The 15,426-nt window shown below is 41.2% G+C and overlaps 1 protein-coding gene across 2 annotated transcripts in view; it reads right to left on the bottom strand.

Moving 5' to 3' along the window:
* Positions 1-7,884: 7,884 nt before the first annotated feature.
* Positions 7,885-15,426, bottom strand: part of slc43a1b (solute carrier family 43 member 1b) — a 45,729-nt gene continuing 38,187 nt past the window's right edge. Inside the window, exon 16 of one of the 2 annotated variants that reach the window (XM_085356699.1) lies at positions 7,885-7,902. The gene's annotated coding sequence lies outside the window, so the exon portion shown is untranslated. Of the gene's footprint in view, positions 7,903-11,587; positions 12,212-15,426 lie in introns of those variants that run through there. The other variant, XM_085356698.1, reaches the window with a different exon arrangement.

Raw genomic sequence — 15,426 nt, 5'->3', positions numbered from 1 at the left:
AGTGGTAAGAACAGGAAGAGAAACTATTATTTTCCACAGCCTTTGGGAGCTGCATTCACTGATCAGCTGTCACTGATCAATAGGATCAAACGCTGCTGCTGTGGAATTACTGACTGACTGCATTCACTTTTATTAAGAAAACAGTAACTCGAGGTGCTGCAGTCAGTGGTGCTGGAAACACTACCTCCTCAGACTGTTCTGATCAGCAGTGCTGCTTACAAATCAAATAATGAGAAGACATGTTTTATGTTTCACAGCAGGGATTTTCCCAGGGGACCAAGAACCAATTCAGGGAGTTGGGAAGTAATCCTGCATTTGGATGGGAGAAGGCAGCAAGAATGTCCATCTTATGCTGCAAGTGTAAAAATCTATGAAAAAGACAATGAGGGAACTAATCTGACAGAGTGTGACTCTCCGTGTTTAAGTGTACACTGAAACTTCAAATGGAAAGTATAATGGCAAAAACAGAAAATCATTTTATGGTCAACTTCAAAGTTTGCCCACGGACTGCAGTTGGTGCTTCCAGGGTGTGATGGCTGCACCTACAGCCACACAGTGGTAATACCCACCATGTTAGTGTGGAGGCTTATAAGTAACCTTGCATTCACATGTCTTTCTTTAAATATAGGAATTAATTTACAGGACAATAAATAACTGGTTTTGGTTTAGAGTTAATTCACATATCCACATAACGCTGCATTCTAAAATAAGTGCGCACATTTTAGTTTACACTGTTATGTATGATTGATCTTTTTGTTTTCTGCGTTACCGTAGTTGCAGCTGTTCCAGTCCCTTGATTAGGAGCCAAGACGTGGAAAAGGGGCGGAGCGAGCTTTAAAGGAGACTACAAATTGGTTCATGCCATAACTCAGGACCATGGGGGGGGATTGGAGTTCATTATGTTTAGTTAGGTTTTGTGTGTTTTAGCCCTTCTCCTGTTTTTGTGGGCTGATCAGCCACTATTTAAGTTTCTCCTTTGTCTCATTAAGTTAGGTCAGTTTGTTTGAGTTATCAGTTGTGTTGTCAACTTTGAGTAGAGTTTTGTTATTTTGACCTCTTTTATGGGCCCAAGATTTTGATTCTTTTTGCATGAGTTAACCAATTATGTTTTTAGGGTTAAATAAAAAATCATTTTTTTGGACTTTAACCTGTGCCTAAGTTTCCTTCACTGCTCGGTCCATCACACAGGGCCTGACGATGCTTCGTCTTGTGATAAGCTGTCAGACTGTGCTACCAAAGAGTAATTCTACCTCACAGGCCAAACCTCTGTAGCTTTACAGGTTAGTTTATGTATGTGACTTTTGTTAACTAAGTAAAAAGTGTTACTGGTAATTTGATGAGAACAGTCAAAATCTAAAAATAAGGGTCTTGGGGACAGACCGTCGCCCCCTCGGCACTGCCTGCATGTGTGTGTGCTGGCAGAACGTTGACTGGCAGCGTCACAGGCCAATCCCTGCCTTTCTGATACTGCAGCAGAGCCCAGCAACAAACTGGGAAAGCTAGTATAGGGACATGGTTTAAGATGCTGAGGCTGAATTTGATCCCCTCTTCAACCAGCTCCTCCATCACACTCGTAAAAGCTGCTGCCACTTGGAGCTCACGGCAGTTTTTTTGGTTTACAGGCATTTCCTGCCATTCCTGAAATATAGTCATGCCTTGGTTAGGACAGACTCAACAGTGGGACGCGCTCGCTCTGTGACACTGCACAGGTTAGCTTACAGTCTGATCATGTGGAGCAGCAAGGACCTACCCTCATTGGGCACAACACACTTCCTGGTGCACAGACCGGGAAAGTGGGAATCCCCTCAACGGGGAGTAGGACTAAGAGGTTTAGGAAAAGGGAACCAGCTCTGTATCCTGGACTCATCTCATGAAGGAAGCTTATGCCACATCACTGACTGGCACATTAGGTGCTGGTGGAGGCCACTGTGATGGCATACGAGTGCCAGGACTACAACTTCCTGCGTGCACGTCACACCGGAGGAATGTCGATCTCACGGACCCTTCCTGAGTGTTTCTGTGGAGGACATCAGTGCAGCAGCTCGTTGGGCATCTCCACATACAGTTGTTAGCTTACTGCCTCAGTGGGACTGTGCCCTCACTGCCACACTCAGTCTTTTGTGTGGGTTCTTGGCTTTAAGCTGACCTTTAGGGTGGACGTCAGGTTGAAGCATGTGGGTTGATGAGTTGTAGGCTTTGTAGCAGACTACAGCTCCCATACGAGATGCCCAGTGGTTACCAGAGTAAATCCGGATTTCTGGAAACTGAGTAAAGCCGGCCAGTCTGCCAGGGTCCACCTAGGCCTGAATGAGTTATATTTCAATGTCCGTCAGACTGACAATGTTTTATAATTCTCACATCAAGGTACGAGGAACCAGTTACTGGAGGTGAAAAACATTTTAGTTATATAAAAACCAGACTTGATTTAAAAAAAGAAACTGAAATGGTTTTCTAAACTTACAAAAAAAAAAAAAAAAACTAAATGTCTAGAGGAAATATCCTTAGTATTTGTATCTGTTAGTTTGTTAATAAAACAAATAAACTTACCCAACGAGTTGACAGACATGTTTGAGACTCTCGATGTCTACAATTACACCGTGAGTCATCTGCTTTCAAAAATCAGGTTTTTACTGTACCATCTATACTAATTTTCTTAAAAACTTTCCTCTGACACATGGCCTCCATACAGTAATGATTAAAAAGACTAAAACTAACTGAAACTAAACATCTTGAAACAATAAAAACTAAGAGGAAATAAGACAATCCACTCTGGAAACTAAAACCAAACTGAATTCAAAACAAAAAGTCTGAAAACTAACTAGAAATGATAAAACTACGATAACTCTGCTGTGAACAAACGTTAGCTATGAAAACTTAACAGATCACTTAAAGCCTGGATCAGTCCGTTTCTATTAGAGATTAATTGGCGGGGAAAAAACAACATCATTTTGATCGAACAAAGTTATAAAAAAAATAAATAAAATGAAAGTGCACATGTCAGGACTGCAGTATGTGGTCACCCTGAGGGAGCATTCAAAACTGTTGGATCCAATAGCACCAGGAGTATTTCACTAAATTCTTGAGCCACCACTCATTTCTTTACATTTTTGTGAGCAAAATGGTGCAAACACAGATGGAAATGCTTCATATAACCCACAGACAGACCCTGTACAATTCTAACAAGTTTCTCCTCTTTTCAGCAACAGGTCTTATGTAAGCTGGTCAGTACTTCACAGTGGATTCATGCTCCCATCAGGCAGAATCTCCACCCTTCAAGAAAACCTACAAGCACAATGGCACCACCTTCCATCTGAAGCAGCCTACAGCGCTGTCAGCACCTATGCACACACAGATACTGGGTGTGTATATCCTGCTGCAGTCCCAGCAGCAGACAGAGCCTTGATATATGCAAAGTGGAAAAAGGATGGCTTTTACTCAAAGATTATAATCTCCGAACACTGGCTGTGAATTGTCATTTTAATCGCGTTGAAAAAGGAAAAAACCCAGTAACGTGTCAAGTGCAGCGCGGGGATGTTCGGCTGATCCCGCAGAGCCAGGCGGCTGCCCGATTTACATGAAGGAAGCGGGCAGCGGACCAGACTCGGCCCTGCCAGGCTGGTCTTTACAGACGAACAGGGCGTCACGCTAAACGGCTCTGTGAAGCTGCCAGTGTTAACATGGTGGCCGTTATCATTACCATCCTTTCAGAGACACCGTGCAGTGGTGTCAGGGCTTCACTGCCAATACTCAGGAAGCAGAAGCTGACGGAATGTTCTGAGCCCCCGAGTGAGCGACACACAGCCCACACTGAAGCCGGGGTGGGGACGCAGAGCATTAGCCACCGATAAATGGTGCTAACGTCAAAGGGATTGGAGAAAATTTCGCTAAGATTTCAATTCCGGTGATAGCTAGCTTACACGCCTATCTTCATGAAATGAGTGGGATGGAGAAAACGAAGCCGAGCCACAGGATGCGAGAGTACGGCCACAGCCACGGGCTCTGCCTTGCTACTATGAGCTATGTGGACATCTAAAAATACCATTCATACAGGCACTCCACCGACTGCTAAAGCTCAGTATAACGCTGCTGCCCGAGTAAGCATTAACATGAGCTAACCGTGAGCTACCTAGGTCTGTACTGCTTAACCCTGGCTAGCAGCTAGCTAACAATTCATCTCACCTGCGAGGTTCAGTTCCAAACACAGTAAACCCGATGTTTCACTGTTGGTCATGTTTTTTCTTCCTGCGGTTAGAATGACAGAAAAGTCGTTGTATCCGTCAGAAATCCATACTCCAGCCTTTCAGCGGTGATGGGGTCTTGTCTTGGTAGCTAGCTGTACCAGTTCCTGGCTAATTCAAAGATAAATAATCAGCTAGCAGCCCACCGATACGTCTTCCGTCATTTTACTACAGGCGGCTAGCTTGACCAACTGTTCGTAGAAGAGGCTGCTCGGTTTGTAACTTATCCAGGCCCGTGCAACGCCGAGAGGCCGCCAAATAAACGTAATCCCACAATAATTACGTGTTCTTCTCACAAATCCATAGTATTACTGGGTAACAGACTCTCAAAGAGCGACATATTTCTCAGTACTATTAAACTCTGATGCCAGCGTCCAACAGCAGACTTATCGCAATAAAAATAACAGTGATTGGACAACAGGGCTGTCAATCACCCTACAAGCGTATTGTATTCCTTCTGCACCTGCAAGCCCTCCCCAGTCCCCGCCCCCTGAACGCCGAGCGTCATGATTGCTCTTTATCGTGATAAAATTGATAGAGCAGCACAGAGCAGCACCCACACGTGTTAAAATACTTGCAGCTGAACGTTATTGTCACTGAGGCTGGATGCTACATAAGCTGAGGGTTTAATCCTTTCATGTGACACACTGACACAGTAACGTATGTTTGTTATATGTGTATGTGCACCCGTATTCTCGTTATAGGACTAACACACGCACACGCATACACCAACAACACAAAGGAGAGATTAAATGGACAGCAGGCGCTGTGATAAGCGCACAAACAAGTCCCCCATCAGCAGCCACAGACACAAAATCGCTAATATTAAATCTAAAATCCTGCCACAGGAAAAACATAGATGCGGCTGTATTATGGCACGGTGTGTGTGTGTGTGTGTGTGTGTGTGTGTGTGTGTGTGTGTGTGTGTGTGTGCTTCTTGAAAGACTGGACAGTTGGTGAAGGGGCAATCATAGAATTGAAAACAAAAACCAATGGATTTTGTGATGACCCACTTCTCAGAGGGGGTGGGGGTCATTATGTGCACTTCAGTCTAAAAACTTGATTAGTAAAGAATAGGTTACATTTTTTCACTACTTATCACTTCATGTAGACCAATCAGTCATAACAAAATTCACAATCAGTACTGGTGAATATTGTAGTCTCAGTTATTTAACAGGATTATTGACTACACCTTTCCTTATTCCAGTGAAATTTAAATGTAACACACAATGCCTCTGTGGTGTTATTAATGAAATAATGACTCAGTGTAGCACATCATGTGCTGTTGTTTATGTGTACTTTTTTTTTTAGCACCACTTCTTTCTACATTGACCAAGGTATGAACATCAGACCACTGCTAAGAGCATCACACTGTTCTAATAAGCCAGGATGCAAAGCAGGGATACTTACAAACCAAAAACATAAATGTGAACAAAGAGAGTTATTCTAACTGACGGTGGTTTTGTTTTTCTTCCTTCAAAACAATAAAGAGCGTTCTCAAGAAAACAGCTGACAGTTGGTATCAGTGTTGGGTGTAACATACCCAGATTCATTTTTTGTTGTAGTTTGTTGTGCCTCCTCTGGGTACTCTGGCCGTCCCACACAGTCCATAAACATGTCTCTGTGTTAGTTCAGTTTATTTTCATTTATAGAGCACCAAATCACAACAAGAGCTGCCTCAAGGACTCGACTTTAAACACTCTACAGCTCTGGTATTGTGCCCAGGGTGCAACACACCTCAGCCCAGTATCAGCTGGGATATGGTCTAGAAACCCTAATTTGTATAAGTAGTCAAGAAAATGAATGATGGTTGTGCGGGTTCAGAGCTGTTTCCCAGTCATCTCGAATGTTAGGAGCTTCAACAGAAACGCAACTGTTTGATATAACATTTTCAGGGACCTTTATTTATTCATATAATTCTACAACAAATCAGAGCAGCATTGCAATCAAGCAAGACACTGCACACACATGTACAACAATGTACACAGGCCTTAATCACCACTGCTGAACAATGTCACAATAACACACAACAGGTGGATACAATAGGCTGGCTACACCATAACTACAACATTCTCTCTGTCTACAATGTGTTATGAAATCAGTCACCCGGTTCTTTTTATTCCTCGAGCATCCAGAGACGGCACCGGACTCAGTAGTCATTTTCACAAAACCTTTATTCACCTTCATTCATCTTCATTTAAGCATCTTCTAGAAGGGGAGAGGTGCCAGCGACCCCATCATAAAACCCCCACGGTGTGCTGCAAACTCTGTGTCTGTGTGTGTACGCACGAGCACGTGAGTGCCTGTGTGTGCGCGTACCCGTGTGTCTATGTGAGTGCACGTGAGTGAGTGTGCATGTAGGTGTGGGTGCGTCATAACAGTCAAAGCACTGCGTGTGTGTCTCTGTGTATGTGACTTCCTGCAGGTCACAAAAGTAATCTCCTCACCCAAGCTACACCAAATTCCTCTACACAACAGAGAAAACAGAGTTAACATATTACAAACACGGAGACCCCCACCCAGGTCTCCCCTGGGGAATTTCCACTCAACATTAACTTCTCTTTGTCTTACTGTCACAGTTCAAAGTGGGGGAGGGCCTCCTAGAAATCTACTCCCAAATTCATGACACACTCAGGCCTTTATTGCATCCAGGCAGTGTCAGTGTCTCTACAATAATTCTACATCCTACCTAACACATTTCTAAACTCTCAAATAAGCACATCTTCAAGCGTCCTATTATATATCAACTACGCCATATCAAGTTATTTGTGGGTGTTGTGTATTCGATTAGATTTTACAGCATGTATGGTGCCTAAAATAAAGACACTTTAGTGAGTTTAGTCTAAGGCACTAACACTAAAGCATGTCTCACATACACAAATGTACATACGTACACCTCTTATCTTTGCAGTGTTATCACTTTTTCTGTTCACTCTGTACAAGCTCTCTGGACTTTACCAGACATGACAAGACATAGTCTCAAGTAATTCTATATTTCTACTGATAGACTCTAATATGTGCTGTTGTGTTCCGAGTGTTGTTTACTGTGTTTTCCACTGTGTTTAAATCCCGTCACATTTGTCTGTGCCTGCACAGAATAAACATTAAAGAAGGAGAGAAAGGAGGAGGAGCTCTTGCTGATGTTTTACTCACAGCTAAACCAAATCGTATAATACTGTTTATGGCACTGATGATTAGTATTTAATCATATGTGGCTGTAGCTCAGGTGGTAGAGCAGGTAACCTCTTGATCCAAAAATTGGTGATGGCCCGCTTGAAGCGAGAAGGGTCTGGCTGCAGCCACTGTGGAGCTCCACACTAACCGGAAACACGTGACCTCCACAGTAGCCGGAAGCACGTGACCTCCACAGTAGCCGGAAGCACGTGACCTCCACAGTAGCCGGAAGCACGCATGGATACCGTGGAAGTCTTGCAAGTTGATCGCAAAGGTTGGTTAAGTCTTTCTTAAATAAATTTTCCGTTAGTGATTTCATAATTCTAGGAATCGTCTAGTTTTCTTACAATGATCATGTTGCCACTTTTTTTGCGTTACAACAACATTCCTCCTTATTTTAATGTTTTTTCATCGTGCTCCATGGCAGAGAAACACACAGATATGCTTTTTCCTGGGCCTGGTTTCAGTAAGAGAGCTGGATTAACGGCTTCTGTGGGCGAGAAGAAGCAAAAACCACATTTTGCATTAGAGTATGATTTATTGTTGGCGTCAGAGATGCGAAATAACGAATACTTCAATACTGTACTTAAGTAGAATTTTCTGGTATCTTTACTGCTGTACTTTTTTGTGCCTACTGTATACTTCTTTATACTTCTACTTCTCACATTTTAGCACGCGTATCTGTACTTTGTAATCCGTACATTTGTAAATCAGCACGCGTGCTTTGGACGCAAGATTACTTCAAAATTTTGTACATAAATGATATTTTAGACCCTGTACTTCTTGCTTCGACTTGACTAAAAAGTCGAGTCAGTGCTTTCTAAACAGAGGTATCTAAACTGTAGTAAGGAACGTGTGTACTTGTGACACCTTTGGTTAGCGTCAACACTGTAAATTTCGTCACAAACAGATTTAGATATTTATCAATACTTCTATTCGTTATTCTTTTCTGTACAGCTTTTTTATTGCCCAGATTTTAGTTAGCCTCTGTTCAATTGACTGTTATATGTCAATAGAAACATGTCTCACAAATTAAAGTGTCTTGTAAAATATTTGTGGGGTTTTTTTCAAGGATTTTCTTCCCAAATCTATTACATGCCAACTGTAAATTGTTATTTCTGCTAAAACCTTAACTTAAATGTGTATGTGGTGTTTATCTGTTTCTCTCTCTGTTTTAGATGCACACATCAATCTGGAATTCGGGCTTAAAGCCAGAATTGCAGGAATGCAACACGTGTTGCAGAGGACTCTTTCACTGCCCTCTGTGCCCCACTTTCAGCCCTACTGTCAGGGCAAAGATTGAGGAGCATCTAAGTGTGCATATAAAAAATGCTTTGCCTTTCAAAGGTATGTTTGTATTAAATATACTTTATAGTTATAAATATGCACTTTTTTAAGCACTTCTGCAGTATCTTTGTTGACTTAAAAGTTGCTGTTGATATTGTACTGTTCATCTGCAACAAAAATAGTGTTTTTATAAAATATATTTTTATTTAGTTTTCACCACTTTCCTAGACATAACTTTTGTGATCCATACCATTTTGCCTTCATTATTGAGGTTGGCTTGGATGTTTTTGTTAACATGTACAATCTGATTGTTAGACAAATTGGTTGCATTCTATACAACTACATTTAAATTACATCTGTTTGTTTGTTTGTTTGTTTTTTTCTCTTACAGATAAAATGATATGCCGGTGCAGGCTGCCTTGTAGGACAACAGGACACTTTCACCGCCCTGTCTGTAAGATTACAATCATACGGCGTGGGGATATGGCAAGGCATTTATTGTCTTGTCAGCATTCTTCAATGCCAAGTCAGCCACCATCATCAGGACTGCTCCCCGCTGAACTCTCCGAGGAGACCCGTATTCCTCCGGCAGTATTCTTCGAGGAGCCCCGTCTCCCCCCCAAGGTTTTGTCTTCGGTATCTGAACCATTTTCTGAGTCTTTGTTAGAACATTCATTGGCTCTACCCTCTGTGTTCAATAAAACTGCTGCTGATGGAAAGTCCATGAAAATGACATGCCCTCACTGTGGCCTTACTCTTCGTAGCTCTGTCAAGCTATTTGCACACTGGAGAGAGGAAGCCAAAGCTGTGCTTGAAGGACAACACGTGTCCATTTTCAGACTGAAAAAGCGCAAGTTCCAGGAAGTCAGTCAGGTCAGTATTCACTTTAAACAGTAGTGTAATTACATGGTTAGTGACATTTGAATAACTGTTAAAAAACTGTTCTGCAACAGAGAAATAACTATGTTTTCATCCCCATTTGCCTGACACAGGAGCCAGCAGTTGTTGAAGATCTGCGTCCTGCTGTGCAGTGGGTTGTCCAAAATAAGGCACTTTTCTGTGGACATGTAACAATGCCCAAATATCTGTCCTTAAATCAAGGGGACCAGCAGAGGGTCTTAATAGACATGTCAGAGGAAGAAGACACTGGAGCAAGGGACTTGTTCCTCTTTGTTTTTCAGTTTGCAGAGGACATGGAGCTCTTTTTGAATGCATGTGCTGATGAGCAGGGGCTAAGGGTCAGTGCTATGTTTGACATGTGATGGACAAATGAAGGCACTGGCTGTGTTTGTTTGTTTAATATGTTGTTGTTGTTGTTGTTTTTTTTTGCGTAGTACAAAATTCCAATTAAACTTATTTCAAAATGTTGTTCACTTGATTCTGTGTCCATACTTATAATAAAGGATTACAGTGTAACAGCATTAAATGTAAATGTAACAGCATTTTTTTTAAACTTGTATTTTCAAAATAAAAAGCTTATTGTTGATATTAACAGTAAAGAATTGTAATCAATAATATTTATATACATTTTAAACATTAACACTCTGGGCTCTATCCTGGCCATCTGTGGACACTTCACTTATTCTTTTTTTTGACTACTGCACTGCAGTGGACCAAAACAATGACACGGGTTTGATCTTAAGGATCTAATAGTTGTGTGTGTTGTGCATGACATTGCCACACAAATATGTATTTGCAAGATAGAGTAGAATAAATTATGACGCATGAAATATTACATAGGCTGCAGGGAATTTCTGTTGATACAGACTATTGAGCTTTGAGTTTCCCAGTCAAACTTAGCTTTGAAGCACCTGCTAAAAACACTTTTACTCTTGTACATTTCATAACAAGACACCATAGCCAAAATATTAACAAAATATATATTATTAAAAATTTAAAAGCTGCAGCACATACAGCAACAAACACCGTTATTAAATGTGTCCTGGAGTTTATGCAGGTGCAGAAAGTGCTGCTGCTGTAAGTCAGCCTAACAGCTTCCAGATCACTTATTTTTCTGGAAAGATGGTAGGAAGGGCATCACTGCTCATTTCTACAGTCTCCCAGATCTTGGAATACAATCCCTTTGTACCATGAAACCACTTCGCAGTACTAGGAGTCCACTAAAACCTATAAAGAGAGTGATCCTGGAAGAAATGGGGCACACACTAGTGACCTCAACAATTGCAAGACAGCCTTTTCCCCGATGCTCAGATGGGGGGAAAAAGGAAGTTTCATGAAAACATTAGGACTTTATCACCGTTTTATCTTCAAAGTTAATGGTAATATATAACCTAACTGGCTATAAAGAGTAAAAAATTTATATACAATTTTGATTTTGATGAAAAGGACTGGTGCTATTTTAAAGAGTCACGTCGGTAAAAGTAGAAAAATGTTTTAAGAAATATACATTTTATAGCATTTTGTGAACATACACAAAAAGTGGCGATTTTTGGCAACAAACAAGCTGAGAGAGAGTTTTATTCAAATTCAAATTCAAATTTTATTTGTCACGTACACAGTCATACACAGTACGATATGTAGTGAAATGCTTGGACAACTGCTCGTGACCTAAAGAAAACAAAAAAGGAAAAGGCTATGAATAAGATAGGAAATAAATATGAAAAATTAAAAAGGGTAAATTTAACTAGGAAGGAATAAAATATAAATTAAGGTTAAAAATGAAATAACTGTACAACACAAATTAGAATGAAGGGTAAATTTAACTGGGAAGAATAAGATAAAATACATAAATTAAAGTTGAAAATAAAATAACTGTACAACAAAATACACAATACACAATATAGAACTATATAAGAATGTATGAAGAAATATAAATAAATATATACACAATAACAGCAGCTGTACAAGTATTAACCGGAAATGAAGAATGTAGTGACCAGTGTTGTGCAAAACCAAAGTCCAGAAAGTCCAGTGTGTGTGTAAGAACCATATGTGTGGGTCAGTACTGTGTGGTGGTGTGATTGAGAGACCGTATCGCCTGCGGGAAGAAGCTCCTCCTCAGTCTCTCTGTGTTGGTCTTCAGGGAGCGGAATCACTTTCCTGACCTCAGCAGAGAGAACAGTCTGTTGTTGGGATGGCTGAGGTCCTTCACGATCTTCCTGGCCTTGGTCCGGCACCGCCTGCTGTAGATTGAGTGCAGGTCAGGGAGCTCGGAGCGGATGGTGCGCTCAGCTGACCGCACAACCCTCTGTAGAGCTCGTCTGTCCTGCATGGTGCTGTTCCCGAACCAGGTTAAGATGTTTCCCGCCAGGATGCTCTCTATGGTGCAGGAGTAAAAGTTCCTGAGCACCTTGGAGGGCAGTTGGAAGTCTCTCAAGCGTCTGAGGTGGTAGAGACGCTGTCGGGCCTTTTTCACCACGGTGTTGATGTGACAGGACCATGACAGGTCCTGCGTGATGTGAACTCCGAGGTATTTGAAGCTGTCCACTCTCTCCACTGGGCACTCGTTGATGACGGGGGTCTGGTAGTTCCTCTTTATATTTTTGGCTCTCCTTGAACAAAAATAATAGTGCATAATAATCAATGTCGATGTTAATCAATTAGATGTCCCAGACTCTACTATCAATAATACAGCAGCCCCTCGTTTATCGCTGGTGTTACGTTCTAAAAATAACCCGCGGTAGGTGAAATCCATGAAGTAGCCAACTTTATTTTTTACAATTATTATAGATGTTAAGACTGTAAAACCCCTCACTACATGCTTTATACACTTTTCTCAGACAGGCATGAACATTTTCACACTTTTCTCTTTTGTTTAAACACTGTTAGAGTTCAAACCTTCGTAGAAACATGACTCCAGGATTATGGAATGAAACCTAAAGGTGCATTTGAGGGTGCAAAACGTTTCGTCGGCATTGTTGTGTTTGTTTGGGAGAAAACTTACAAACATACAGTACAGCACTTCAGAGTTACACTGCTAGCGATCGAAGATTTATGTAAATTCGACAAGCTAAACGCATTCTGTACTGTACAGCAGGAGTCCCCAACCTTTTTGCACCACAGACCACTTTAATGTCAGACAATATTTTCAGGGAACGACCTTTAAGGTGTCGCGGATAAATACAACAAAAGAATAAAAAAAAGAAACTGTGGTATTTTGTAAATATAATAATAAACGTGACTTGAGCTGTGCGCCAACAACAATGACAGTGACATCCTCCTCTCTGCTTTTTAACGCTCTCTGGTCGCTATGGTAACGCGTAAATAGTTCTTTCAAAATAAGACACAGAAACTACAACCATACATTTCACACCGGAGGATCAACTCTCGCGGAACAGTACCAAAGGACTCACGGACCGGGACCGGTCCGTGGGCCTATTAGGGACCGCTCCTGTACAGGAGACACTGGACTAGATTGATTGACAATGGTCTACAGCAATCAGAACGCACAACACGATGTACTGTAAAAATAATAATAAATCAGCAAAACAGCAAGTGTCACTTTTGGCCACGAACAATTTAGGGGATGGTGAATTTTTTTTGAACAAACCCAGAGTGTTAAAAAAACACCCCACTTAAAACCATTTTATAGTAACAAAAACGCAATTTAGTTGTCGCTGTCAAAGTCGATTTAACCGAAGTTACGTGTTTACGGCTAGTGTGGAGGTCACGTGTTTCCGGTTACTGTGGAGGTCACGTGTTTCCGGTTAGTGTGGAGCTCCACAGTGGCTGCAGCCAGGTCCTCTTGCTTGAAGCTGACGCTCCGGTGCGTGTGTCACAAAAATGAACACACAGCTTCAGAAGCACTGTGTCGAAGCTTGATTCGTTTGGCCAGAGTCACGTGATCAGTGACGTCCGAAGCTTCATTTAGAACCTAACTGCTTCGGTGTCTGATTCAATGGTTTATAAGGAAGCGAATCATTCGCGGGATTTGTGGAGTGTTTGATGGTGACAGAGAGCGAACCACTGATCATTCTACTGAGAGATTTGGAGCCAGCGAGGAATAGAGGAGGTTCTGTTGTGTGGGAGGATTTGGAGTTGATTTTGGTCGATCGGGTGGGTTTTCCAGCTTTGTGTTCTGGTTGTTTGCTTTTGTTTTGTGCGTGTTTATTTTATCTGACAACGGGAAAAAGGTAAAATGTCAAAAATCCTATTTTCATAATATAAATATCATTAAATAACTTTAGAAAAACTTCCATTTTACTCTTCACATGTAATGTTGTAAAAATATATATCTTATTTTTTTTTAATTAATCTTAAAATGTTAGTCTGCCAAATGTGCAGCAATTGAATTTATTTATTCTCTTTAGCTGATAGTTTGTGGGGCCCAGACTGTATAACTGCATCTCTACCAGTTTCTCTGCACTGCAGCCTCCTCTGTGCCATGTGAAGAGAAATTATCTCCACGAAAAGGAACAGGTTCGGCCATCGCACACTAGAACAAATTCTCTTTTTAAATAAAAATGAAAAAGGGTTGCTTTAAATGCATCATGTTTTTAATTTGCAAGTTCATAAGCATTTTCCTTTTCCAGTTCACAATCAGTTCTACCCCCAGGTCACAAATATGTATAGGAAAATGTCCCTAACATAATATTATTTATAAATATACCCGTCCGGCGATTAATTGCACAAGTACAAGGAGGCGGGACCTCAGAGCAGAAGCATACTCCATAATGTGTTGTACATTATCATATGTATATTATATGTAATGTGGTATTTTTCAATTATTGTAACCAACATCAAGAAGTCACAAGCAAAGAAAGACCACACCATGGTGCATGTTTAAACAACGAGAGTTTACTGGTCAAAATTATGTATTAAAGAACTAAACAACATTTTTTTCACCCCCAAAAATACATGTTTAAAGCAACACAGCGGTGGCCCAATATCAGACAGAACTCCACTCTGTCGAGTGGGCAGTCATAATGAAGCGGTTGGTTTTATTTTGTGGATTCAAGCTGCTCTTCATATATTTGGCCACCAGATGTCACCAGAGAGGACTGTGTTGAAAAGCTTCGAGTAATGAACCGTTTTTCAATACAAGCTTCAGAAAGCTTCATTTGGCCATCACTAGTGGTTTGATCCCAGTCTGCCTGCCAAATATCCTTGGGCAAGACACCATTTACCATCATCAGTTCAATTTCTGTAACAAAATTTCCCAAATATGGGGTAAATAAAGAAAAAAGCCTTACATTGTTATCATCTTCTGAATCCTTCATTTGAGAATGAAGCTGCTTTGTTAGCCTAAGACAGGGGTGGGCAGCTCCAGGCCTCGAGTGCCGGTGTCCTGCAGCTTTTAGATATCACCCTGGGTCAACACACCTGAATCAAATGATTAGTTCATTATCATTAGTTCACATTCATTTGTACGCCTCTGGACAACTTCAAGACATGTTGAGGAGGTCATTTAGCAATTTGAATCTGCTGTGTTGGATCAAGCACAGGTCTAAAACCTGCAGGACACCAGCCTGAGGCCTGGAGGTGCCTACTCCTGGCCTAAGAGACCAGAGAGAGAGACTCTGTGGGTTTGCCTGAGCTGGAGACAAAGAATCATCTGAGTATCTTAACTTTGCTTTATTATCGAACAATCACTGTAAATAAACGTGCTGAGCTTAACCTCCCACATCTTGAGTCCTCAGATCTCCTTAGTTATGACCAGTGTTGGTCAAGTTACTTGAAAAAAGTAATCAGTAACTAATTACTGATTACTTCCCCAAAAAAGTAATCCCGTTACTTTACTGATTACTTATTTTCAAAAGTAATTAAT

This window comes from Diplotaxodon limnothrissa, linkage group LG6 (genome assembly GCF_057381915.1).
Source record: "Diplotaxodon limnothrissa isolate DT_005_m linkage group LG6, D_limnothrissa_male_GT1.1, whole genome shotgun sequence".
Lineage (NCBI taxonomy): Eukaryota > Metazoa > Chordata > Actinopteri > Cichliformes > Cichlidae > Diplotaxodon > Diplotaxodon limnothrissa.
Note: the sequence above shows the minus strand (reverse complement) of the source record. Positions and strands in the feature narration are given on the sequence as shown.